Raw genomic sequence first — 12,530 nt, forward strand, 5'->3', positions numbered from 1 at the left:
ATTATTATTATTATTATTATTATTATTATTATTATTATTATTATTATTATTGTTTGGTGAAGTTCCTCTAATTCTTTTGTCCAAAATTGATAGCATTGGTGCCATTTCCCAAATTTTAGCTAAATCTTTATCAGAGATAGATATGCCCAGCTTTTATTCCCAAACACTTCTCAGTCCAGTAGTGACCTGAGCAATTAACTGATGGTATTGAAAAGATACAAGAACTTTAGTATTTTTGAGGAAGAAACCCCCCCCCTCTAATGATTGATAAGAAAATGGCACAAAGTTTCACCAATTCATGTGGATGTGCCTGTAAAATTGTCCTTTAAAGGTAATTTTTAAAAATAAGTGGAAACTTTTACTTATTGCACCAATAAAGTAAACTTGTGCTTATTAGTTACACTGCTTTTAAAATGTAAAATTTGTACAACTTATTATAGTAAAAAGTAACTAGTTAAAGATAGCAATGTTGCTTGTAACACATTACTTATGACCTCTGGTAAACTGAGATTGTCAGCATTTTGTAAATCTTGTGTTACTTCTAACCTGAAGCAGTAGCAGCAATCCAATCAGTGTATCAGGATAGTAGCCAATTATACACTGTAAAATGGCTGCATTATATCCTCTGTCATGATTAAGTTTCTAATTTGCTGCATGTCTATTCAGAAGTCCCACTTCTGCGGAGCTTCTTTCTAGGCAAAGGGTAAAGAAATGCAGCCTAATTCTACCTCTGCATTACAGGCCCTTATCACATGTGAAATAGGAACTCCAAACCCAAAGCCATTCTGAACGGAAGGGGAAGCAGAGTCAATTCAAATCCAAGGCAATTCACATGATGAGTTATCACACATGAAGGTTAAATTGTGGTCATTCCTAAGGCAAAATAGAGCGACCGTAAAATAAGTTATCACATCATCAATTCGTATTGGCATCCTTGCGCATGCTCAGTGGGCCTGAGAAGAAGCCCAGGGCAAATCCCCTCTGGAGAAACATACCAAGAAAACCCCCATGACAGCTTCACCTTAAGGATCAGAGTGAAGGGGGATGAGGATGAGGAAGCAGCAGGAGGAAGGGTGCCAAGGAGGGCAGGATCAAGGTGAAGGGGGATGAGGATGAGGAAGGAGCAGAATCAAGGGTGCCGAGGGAGGCGAGATTGGGGTGATCTTCCACACCAGACCGGATTGAAATCAAAGTGAGCTTGGAAACAATTTTTGTGAATTCACTTGTTACCGAATTCACCTACATCAGGAGTCACTTTGGATTGACTTTGGATCCAGCTCGGAACAACCCCCCCCCCATAGAAAGCAATCACGTGTGATAATTAATCATGTTTTATCATGAATTCGCATGGCTGGACCTGGAGTGGCTTTGGATTGGAGCTGCAAAACCCATAGTGTGATAAAATCCACAGTCTCTTTTCCTCCTTTAAAAAAATTATAAAGATGTGCCAAACATTTTTTTTAAAAGAATACACTATCTGTTTATAAAAGACACTTGGGACTTTGTTACACCAGGTTGCTAAGATGCCACAATTGCCTTAGTGTGGGAAATGCAAACATACAGTCATTTTCACACAGCTCTTCAAAAGTACCACGGTGCTGACTATAATCTTCATATAGTCTGTCTTCTGCACACTGGCCTTCATGACCCCCTTTCCTGCCCTATGCCTTTCCCTGCACACCTTTCATCCTATATATATAATTTTCAAAGCCAAAGAAAGCAAAATTGGAAGGGAAAAATGAAAAGAAGGACAGCCTGCTTGGGAATAGCAAGAAGAAGAAGGGAGAGAGGCATAATCATGTTAAATAACATCACATACCTCAGGGACATAGCCAAGGGGGGTTCCTTGGGGTCCGGACCCCCCCCTTCCATTAGAAAAATGAATGGTGTGTGCTGCTGCGCCGCTGCACCCAAGCCCCATTATAATGGTGGCACTTAGTCTGGACCCCCCTTCCTAAAATCCTGGCTACGTCCCTGTATACCTGCCTGCATGTTGGAACTGCAATGGGAGGAACTTATCACATGTGAATTAGTAGTGGAAAAGCAATGCAATTGGGAGTCATTGATGAAGTTTTTTTCCCATCAGTGAAAAGGAGTGCTCCACGAATGGTTGAAAGATGAAGCAGCTACAGGACAGACACAGCATGATGGGATAAGGTATGGCCACAGAGCTACTATCCAGCACTAATTCTGCTTTGGCATTCCCATGTGATAAAGCCCTTATTAAATTTTTATTATCGTGATAGTAGTTGATGGTAAAACTCCCATAACCTTTAATGAAATCTTTGTTGTTGCTGTTGTTGTGTGCCTTCAAGTCATTTCTAACTCAAACGTTACTTTTTTTGTTGTTAACTGCCCTCGAGTCAATCTCGAGCCATGGCGACCCTGTTGACGAGACATCTCCAAGACCCTCTTTCCTCCACTGCTCTGCTCAACTCCTGCAAACTCATACTCGTGATCTCTTTAATAGAGTCCATCCATCTTGCATGTGGCCTTCCTCTCTTTCTACTTTCCTCTGTCTTTCCTAGCATTACTGTTTTTGCCAATGATTCATGCCTTCTCATGATGTGTCCAAAGTACAACAATCTCAGTTTTGTCATCTTGGCTTCTAGGGAGATTTCTGGCTTGATCTGCTCTAGGACCCATTTGCTTGTCTTTTTGGCTGTCCATGGAATTCTTAGCACTCTTCTCCAGCACCACATTTCAAATCAGTTGATTTTCCTCCTATCCTCCTTCTTAGCTGTCCAGCTTTCATATCCATACATGGCAACGGGGAATACAATGGCTTGTATGATTCTAATTTTTGTGTCCAGTTGTATAGCCTTGCATTTTAGGATCTTCTCTAGTTCTTTCATAGCTGTCTTTCCCATTCTTAATCTTCTGGCTGCAGTCTCCATTTCTATCAGTGTTTGATCCCAGGTATGAAAATTCTTTTACTAATTCTATTTCTTCGTTGTCTAATTCAAATTTGTGTAAGTTCTCTGTGGTCATTATTTTTGTTTTCTTTATGTTCAACAATAGACCTGCCTTTGCACTTTCTTCCTCAATCTTTCTTAGTAGTAGTTCCAGATCTTTTGAGGTTTTCTGCTAGTATTATGGTGTCATCTGCGTATCTCAGATTGTTGATATTCCTTCCTCCTATTTTCACTCCTCCTTCTTCTGTGCCCTACTATAAGATTTTCTTGTTAGGATGACAGAGTGTGTGAGTTGCTCAAAGTCACCTAGTGGGTTTCTATGGCTGAGCAGAGACATGAATCCTGATGTCACAGTCCTAGTTCAACACTAGAAGATAACTAAAATTGTGGAACAGTCTACTGGAGGAGATCCGACTTATTACTATCTTAGATGCCTTTAAAAAGGCACTTAAGATGGATCTCTTCCGGCAGGCGTACCCATCTGATGCTGTATAAGACCATGAGAACGGTCTGATGATGATGACAATTATAGGATTCTTGATGATTAGATGTTTTAGATATTTTAAGGAACTAATAGGAATGTTGTAATTCAGTATTAGTATTTTATAGTTAGTATCTGTATTAGTATTGCATTTTTAATGATGTAATCCCACTTCGATCCTTGGGAGAAGCGGAAAATATAAATAAAAATTATTATTATTATTATTATTATTATTATTATTAAATTTCAAGTATAGTGGGTCCTCGCCTTACGCGGGGATCCGTTCCGGATCCCTCCGCGTAAGGCGAATTCTGCCTATGCTCAAGCCCCATTGGAAACAATGGGGCTTGTGTGTGGCGGCGCCGCGGCGTGGTGCTGCAGTGGCACACAGGGCGCAATGGGCGCGCATGCTCATTCAATTGAATGGGATGCACCGCCCTTTCTGCCGCCGTGCATGCCCTGCAGCTTGAGCGCGTATGCTCAAGCCGCGTAAAGCGCGCCCGCGTATGATGCGGGCGCGCTGTATAATTTAAATGCTGTGATTGTTGCTTTTAAGTGCAAACAATTACATTTTCACCTTTTATTCCTTCATTCACTTATTCCTTCTTTTCTGATTTCAAATGTGGGCAAGAATTTTAGAAGATGATTGGAGGTAGCATCTATTGTTGGTACTTCTGTCCTTTTATTTCCTTCACCAAAAGGAAATAGATCTGCAGGAAAAGATGGAATAGCTGCACAATATCTGACAGCTCTTTATCTGAAAGTGCAGTTTCTGAATGAAACTGAGTTACTGCAGAACGATTAAAACAGATGAATATTTCTGACTAAACTACTAGGCCATATGTTTCCTTGAAAGGGTGGTCTAATATGTTTTCCTTAAGTTCGCTTCCTTAGCTTATAAAGTAGCCATTCATCTTTTGTTTATTTTTTATGTCTTCTGTATTTTCAAGTATAGGACATAGTCTTTTTATTTAAAAAAAACAAAAACTCCCCACTTCCAGGAGCATGTCTATGCATGTAAATGGACATGTGATCTATATTAATTTTTTTTCCTGAAGACAAAATAATGGATAACTGGATTATTTCTGTTAACATTGAGCTGGTAAAAAAACCAAAAAAACCCACTGTTGACAATTGCCCAGTTAATATTCTGAATGAATTCCAAACAAATGGAAATGTGTAATCTTGATTCAAAATCCAAATGCATGACATAGCTTTCTCTGCTGAGACTTCAGTATGATCTGAAGCCAAAACCTCAACAACATGCTGACAAAGAAAGCAAAACAGTACAAAAACCACACCTAACATGACAGTGTTATGTTCAGTGTATCTCAAATGTACACAAAATGCTGGGACATTTGGGTGGCTCAAATATTCTTGTAGTAACTTGCAGGATGCAAACTTATATTCCACTAAATATTGATGGGGGGGGTTGTTTCAAAGAAAGCTGTTTTGTTCTATTTTTTACCTTGAGGAATAGCTTTTCTAATTTAAAATATTAAAGGCTACCATAGTCAAAAAAAGAGCATATAGGAGAAGAGGTGTATATCATCCATAGCTTCCCTTGTAGCCATCACTAATTTGCTCTTGATTCAGTTGCTTTCCTTGTTTCAGCCTCTTGTATAACTATAAACCAACAAGAATGTTTATTTGGCTTTAATGTGGCTATGAGAAACCAGTATTCCCTCATGTGCTGAAATCCTTTCACCAAAGACCTTAACAGTCAAGCAGGCTCAAAAGTCCCCATCTATGGGGAAGGTGGCAGCACCTGTTTGTACCTGCTCATTCAGGACAGAAAATTAGAGAGAAGGAAGAGTGTCTTTAGGACAGCCTTCTCTTCCAGTTTTATGTGTGACTCCCAACACAGTATAGAAGGCAGAAATGTTCAACTAGCTAAGCCAAGCAGAGGTTTGGGGCAGCTGGCAGCTCTCATCAGCCCTAACCAACAAAGCCAGTGGATTAAGCAGTCAGGTGGTGCTCCCTATCTTCCAATGTTTTGTTGGTAATGATCCAGGAGACTGAAACACTGGTTGCCAAAGAAATTGCAAGGCCACTGTCCCTTCTCAATAGCCCCAGGCAGATTGGGTGTATGTGCCTGCAATTCATAAGACTCACTGAAAGGAAGGATTCATCTGTGCAGGCTATAAAAATGGATGTGAAATCTGGACTGATATTTTGAGCCAATCTTTCTTAAGATGCTATTCTGTGTTCCATCTCCAGGCTTGGGAAGATGACTATTTTGGGTCTAGATTCTAGTAGGAGAGGTGGAATTTGTTGTTGTTGTTGACAAAATCAAGGGCTCATTCCCACTATGGTTTAAACTGGATCATACCAAAGCACAATCTGGTTTAAACCACCATGGTCCCCACTTGGGAATCAATATGGAACTGATTCGGAAAGGGGGGGCATGGTTTTCCCCCATTTAACCTGTGTCAAAAAGACGCCGGGTTTCTCCATTCCTTTTGGGCTGAATCAATTTATTTCCAAATAAATTAATTCAGCCCAAGTGGGAATCCACTCGTTCCTGTGACCCGAGGGGAGGGGGCAGCTCCAAGGGTCCCAGCCATCTCCCCTGTCACCGGCCTCGCTTGCCTCCCTTTCCTCTGCTTACCTGACCTGGGCTTCTCTTCAGCCTTCCACAGCCTGCTTCCCAGCTTCCCTTTCCTTCTGCAACCTCTTTCCCAGCTTCCCTGGCTTTTCTGCGACCTTTGGGAAGCTGGTAAGGGGGGTCGCAGGAAGGTCACAGAGAAGCCAGGGAAGCCCGAGGAAGCCCTGCGACCTTCCTGCAACCTCCTTACCAGCTTCCTCAGCTTCTCTGAGACCTTCTTCCATTCCCCGCACTGGTGAAGCTGGTAAGGAGGTCACAGGAAGGTCCCAGGGAAGCCCTGCAACCTTCCTGCAACCTCCTTACCGACTTCTCAACCGCAGGGGACCCTTCCCTTTGGCCCTTGCTGAAGGTCACAGACAAGCTGGAGAAGCTGGGAAGGAGGTCGCAGAAGGAAAGGAATGCAGGGAAGCAGGCTGCAGAAGGCCAAAGAGAATCCCAGCTCAGGTACGGAGAGGCAAGGGAGGACGGTGACAGGAAAGATGGCCAGGGACCTTGCAGCTGCCCCCCCCCAGGCCTGACCCAGGGCAAATGTAGTGGGAACTATGCTCGCTGCTGGAACCAAATCCCGGATTCAGTTCAGCAGCGATTTAAATGGTAAGTGGGAATGGGCCTCAAGTATTGGCAAATCTTAGGTTTTGCTGTGCATTAGATTTTTTAAAAAGTGGAAAGGGTTATGGCAATCTTCACTTTCTTTTCAGGAGGAAAGGATGTTAATTTGGCATGGTGAATGGAAGATATATCTGGCCTAATAAGGGAGAAAGCAGAACCATCTGTTGGATGCGTGACTTGCTTGCAGGGCTAGGTTCAGTTAACAGGAATGTCTGGAAGAGATTTTCTGTCCCATCGCTAGTAGGCGTCTGCACAGTCATAAAGGATAAGTGCTTTAGAGAAGTCCAGGGCGCACCCACAATATGAACAAAAACAATCTGAAAATAGATTATAACCACAAGAGTAATCATTCACTGGAGAAGGCAGCAGCAAATTCTGGAAATCATCATCATCATCATCATCATCATCATCATCATCATCATCATCAAAAATAACACCACCATTGGCTTTCAGCCACAAGTAATCAGCCATTACATAATCAAGTCCAATGTTTAAAGCCCAATAGGTCTGGAATCTACTGAGTCCCACTATGATTTTGAATACAAACTAAGGGTACATTCCTTTATCCTGTATTTACCTGACCCTGAAGGCTAGGGACAGTCTAGGGATTCTGTTGGTGTACCGGCCACCCCGTGCGCTAACGGACTCCCTTAATGAGCTGACACAGTTGGTTGCAGAGCTGATGTTGGAAACACCCAGGCTGCTAGTCCTGGGTGACTTCAACATCCCCTTTGCGGCCAACTATGTTCCATCCGGTGCAGCTTGGGAATTCATGGATACCATGGCGTACATGGGCCTGTCCCAGCTGATTACGGGTCCAACGCATTTTGCGGGTAATACACTGGATTTGGTTTTTTGTACGGATGCGGAAAATCAGTGGGCGGAAATAACTAATATTTCCCCCCTGCCATGGACGGATCATTTCCTCGTGGAGGCAAAAATCAAGGCTTCTACCCAGATCCCCCCCGGGGGTGGAGGACCTATTAGGATGGTCCACCCTCGAAGGCTGATGGAACCTGAGAGGTTCCAGGAAGCCCTAGAGGGGAACATGGTTGGAAATGACGGCGACTCTGTTGATGCCCTGACTGGTATTTGGAATACCGGTCTCTCTAGGGCTATACACAGTATCGCTCCCAAGCGCCCTCTCAGGCCTGCTTCCAAACATAAGCCCTGGTATACGGAAGATCTCCGGGTGAGGAAGCGGGTTCTGCGACGGCTAGAGCACCGCTAGCGGAAACACCTACGCTTAGCCGACAAGGCTCTCCTAGACCGCCTTTTGGAGGACTATGGAGAGGCGATATGAGCAGCTAAGAACTCGTTCTATGGTGCTCGTGTCGCGTCCGCGGAGTCGCGTCCAGCAGAGTTGTTCAGGGTAGTCAGGGAGCTAACTCAGCTCCCTCCTGCCCCGAACCAGATCCTTGAACCTTCTAAGGCCTGCTGTGACCAATTTAACAACTTCTTCGCGGATAAAACCTCTCGGATAAGCGAAGGTCTTAACGCCGGCATTAGGGCAGAACCAAGGGTAGAGGCATCCAGAGCCTCCGTGGACTCCATTAAACTGGATCAGTTTGAGTTGGTCAGTACCGATGATGTGGACAAGATCCTTGGAAGCATTCGGAAGACAACCTGCTCTCTCGATCCCTGTCCCTCATGGTTAGCAGCTCAGGGGGGACCGGCAGTAACCTCGATGTTACACCGGATTATTAATACATCTTTGAGGGACAGGCAATTTCCATCCAGCTTGAAATTGGCCACCATAAAACCGCTGTTAAAAAAGCCCTCCCTCGACCCCCTGATACATAGTAATTATCAGCCAGTCTCACTGCTACCATTTTTGGGGAAGGTGATTGAGAGGGCGGTTGCAATCCAGCTTCAATCGGTCTTGGATGAAACGGATTATCTGGACCCATTTCAAACTGGCTTCCGGGCAGGTTACGGGGTTGAGACGGCCATGGTCGCCTTGGTCGATGATCTCCGTCTGGGCATCGACAGGGAAAGCGTGTCCCTGTTGGTGCTCTTGGACATCTCAGCGGCTTTCGATACCATAGACCATGGTATCCTTCTGGAGCGCCTGGTAGAGGTGGGAATCGGGGGCACTGCGCTCCAGTGGTTCCGGTCCTACCTCTCTGGGAGGTTCCAGATGGTGCAGCTGGGAGACGAATGCTCCGATAAGAGGGCCCTTACAACTGGGGTCCCTCAAAGAGCCATTCTGTCTCCCATGCTCTTCATCATTTACATGAAACCGCTGGGAGAGATCATCCGGAGACATAGGGCGCGGGGTTATCAGTACGCTGATGACACCCAAATAGTTTTCTCTATGTCTCCGACTGATGCAGTGACCGAGGATGGCGTCTCTCCTCTCGTGGCCTGTCTGGAGTCGGTAATGGGCTGGATGAGGGAAAACCGACTCAGTCTGAATCCAGAGAAAACGGAGGTACTTGTGATAGGTTCCCCTGGTCCAGGAATGGCGGTGGTTCCACCTGTCCTGAACGGGATCACGCTTCCTGTGAAGGACTCCGTGCGCAGTGAAGCACTCCGTGGGGGTGCTTCTTGACTCGTCGCTCCACCTTACAGCTCAGGTGGATGCGACGGTCAAGAGCACCTGTTATCAGCTTCGGCTTATTCGCCAGCTGCGCCCATACCTGGCCCAGAGAGACCTTGAAACGGTAGTACATGCTCTGGTAACCTCTCGATTGGATTTCTGCAATGCGCTCTACATGGGGCAACCCTTGTAACAAACCCGGAAGCTACAGATGGTACAGAATATGGCAGCCAGACTGGTCACTGGTACCTCCAGGGCCAGTCATATTACACCTGTACTTAAAGATCTACATTGGCTGCCCATCCGCTTCCGGGCACAATACAAGGTGTTGGTGATAACCTATAAAGCCCTACATGGCTTGGGCCCAGGATACCTGGAGGACCGCCTCTCCCCATACATTCCGCCCTGCACCCTCAGAACATCTGGGCAGCAACTTTTGAGGGTCCCAGGGGTTAGACTGGCCTCCACAACAAGGAGGTCATATACCATCGTCGCCCCGACCCTCTGGAATACGCTGCCCTTAGAGCTCCGCTCAGCCACCTCCCTGGCCCAGTTCAGAAGGGAGCTAAAAACCTTCCTGTTCAGGTTGGCGTTCCCTGAATTAGATTCCAGCTAGTCTCTCCCTACCCTTTGACAGCGATGGCAGCTGGTTGTGGGGGTTTTAATGCTGATGATGTGTTTTACTGTTGATTTTAATATTGTTATTGATATATGTATCTGTATTTTATTGTATTATAGTTTGTTGTTCACCGCCCTGATCGTTGGAAGGGTGGTATATAAATAATAACTTTATTTATTTTATTTATTATTACATTCATCCTACATATTTATTTTGGTTTTATACCACTTGTGTCCCCCCCAATACTTCTGGGGATGATAGATACAAGCACTAGGTATGTTAAGGCCATTTCGCAAACATTGCCCAGGAGTCCCTGTGAACAGATAAAGGCTATTGAGTTATTTTTACTCCTGTGCCGTTAAGAATAGCTGACTGTTATATGGCTCAGCTTGCAAAATCATCAGTTTTGTAGATATGCCCTTTGAGTAGACATATCACAAATACTAAGGGGTTTTAAAGGTGCTTTTCCAGAACTTCTCACAAATCCTCAGTGAATTTGTGGATCCTTCTCTTCCCTGCAGATCCTTTCACACTTTAGCATATGCTCTTTCTCTGGACAACTGCATGTGATTCAGAGACCAATCTCTCCCTGCTACCACCCCCCTGATGCTGCATGAAAATGCTTCCTTTTGCCCAAACCCATGCCAAAATGTTAACCACAAGGTTATTGCTGGTCATAATTTTGGTCAGGAAATTTTTGGAATAGGAGACTTCCAGAGTGGAGATTTCTCTGCAGGCTGGAAGGTGTGACACATGTACACCTGTGTGTTTGGTGAGGTTGGCATGATTTGGGAACAAAAAAAAATTGGGAGCTCGCATGCTATCTGTGGGCTATGCAACTTTGGGAAAGAGGAAAGAAGGCAGACTTTCTGAAGTCTAATAATGGCCGGAAGAAAACAAACTATGAGAAGAGCTGCACTACCAGCCCCATGATTTCCTGGGAAGAAGTTAAGTGTGCACCATCATATGAAGAGCCCTGGTGGCGCAGTGGTTAAATGCCTGTACTGCACCCACTCACTCAAAACCATAAGGTTGCGAGTTCAATACCAGCGAAAGGGCTCAAGCTTGACTCAGGCTTACATCCTTATACAGCTTTAAAAAGGCTGTTAAGACGGATCTCTTCCGGCAGGCCTTCCCAGAATAGAGAACCCAGCCTCAGAAAAACGTCTGGGAATAAGATACTGCCGCTCCCATTGCTTGCTTGCTGAGTGATGTTGTTGACCTTCTGGTCAGTTTTTAACTTGTATGTTTTTTGTTTGTTTGTTTGTTTTTAAATTTTGCATTGGATTTAATACTTTTTAAGGGGGGGAGGGCACCAGGGATTTTATATGTGGCTCTCCATATTTTGTAGGACTCCCAGCACTAGCCTGCTTAACCATTTATGAGAGATGATGGGGGAACAGGTTAATCAACATATAGAGAGTCACAGGGTCCATAAAAAGTATAAAACTTTAAAACAAAGAACAGGCTTTTGGTAGCTTGTGTTTGGGTGGGGTGACAACCACTTTTTTTTTCTGTTTTAATGTCCAGTTTATATGAATCAACACACATACATTTAATAAACAAATACATAATAGCTATGTAAATGGCATCATCATAGATTTTATAAAATTAACTTGTTCAGCTTAAGATATTAACTTTTCTGTTAAATTCAGCTAGTACCAGAAAGTTATACTGCTGATAGAGGTCTCATCCAAGACACAGTTAAGTTCCACTGATTTAAACAAATTAGCAAGTTGAACACTGTCATGGCAAGAAGGGTTTGTTCATCATGTCATACTACAGGAAAGTGAAACAAATCCTGCAGAGAAATATTTCACTTGTCAGTAACAGTTTCTCTTCCCTCCTGCACAAAGGAAAGCAAAAAGCCAGCACAGGCTTTTTGCAGTTGTGGGCTCTCCTCAGGAGCTCACATGAAAGCACTCAAGCTGATTGTGTTTTTCATTAGTTTATTTGGAAAGTCAAGCCAATCTCCAAACAGAGTCTCCAAGATGCACAGTGTAGAAACAGCTATCTGGCAATAACTTAAACAGGATCTGAAACCACTTACCAGTTAGGGGCAGAAGTTGATGCCATACCGAATCTACTAAAGGATTACAGGGAAGAGCTGTTTCCAAATGAGATAATCTAAATTTTAGTCATGTCTGAGAGCTTTGTAAGTTTTAACTCTTCCTTTGATACTACTGAAGTGCTTCAGAATAAATACTGAACATGAAATAACTTGAGAAATTTCAGAGCAGCTATTTGCAGCAATGTGTGTAATATATTTTTTGTGTAACTGTGTCAGATTTTACTATGGGGTATCTCCAACTGTCCTGCAGTTGAACTTAGGAGGACTGAGAACCAAAGATCACCTGTAGCTGTTAGAAATAGGCTGTTGTGCCCACCCCAGTGTTGACGGTAGATAAACATGTGGCACTGCTACAAATGTTTGGCCCTTTTCCATATTTTTTACACAAAAATGTGTTGTCTCTTCTGTGTTATACATTATAATTGGTATGTGGAAGATGTTGGGGTTTCCAATCAATGTCTTTAGTAGCAGGAGCCAGGCTCTTATTTCAGGGCCATTGTTGCAGCTCCCCAAATATGAAGTTGACATGATGCTCATACACACTGCAGTTAATTTTTGTGCTCAAACCATTGCAAATTAAAAAAACAGCTTCTGGTATAGCCATAAAAACTGGCCTCTGTGGCATCACAGTCATAAATACTGCAATGGCACAGTAAAATTGTGTCTCTTATATAAAATGACAAAA

The 12,530-nt window shown here is 43.8% G+C and overlaps 1 protein-coding gene across 1 annotated transcript in view; it reads right to left on the reverse strand.

Annotated features, from left to right (window-relative positions):
• PLEKHG1 (pleckstrin homology and RhoGEF domain containing G1) overlaps positions 1-11,843 on the reverse strand; it is a 224,315-nt gene extending 212,472 nt beyond the window's left edge. The window contains 1 exon segment of the mRNA XM_042452173.1: positions 11,825-11,843. The gene's annotated coding sequence lies outside the window, so the exon portion shown is untranslated.
• Positions 11,844-12,530: the final 687 nt, after the last annotated feature.

The sequence above is a fragment of the Sceloporus undulatus genome, chromosome 1 (genome assembly GCF_019175285.1).
Source record: "Sceloporus undulatus isolate JIND9_A2432 ecotype Alabama chromosome 1, SceUnd_v1.1, whole genome shotgun sequence".
NCBI classification, from domain to species: Eukaryota; Metazoa; Chordata; class Lepidosauria; order Squamata; family Phrynosomatidae; genus Sceloporus; species Sceloporus undulatus.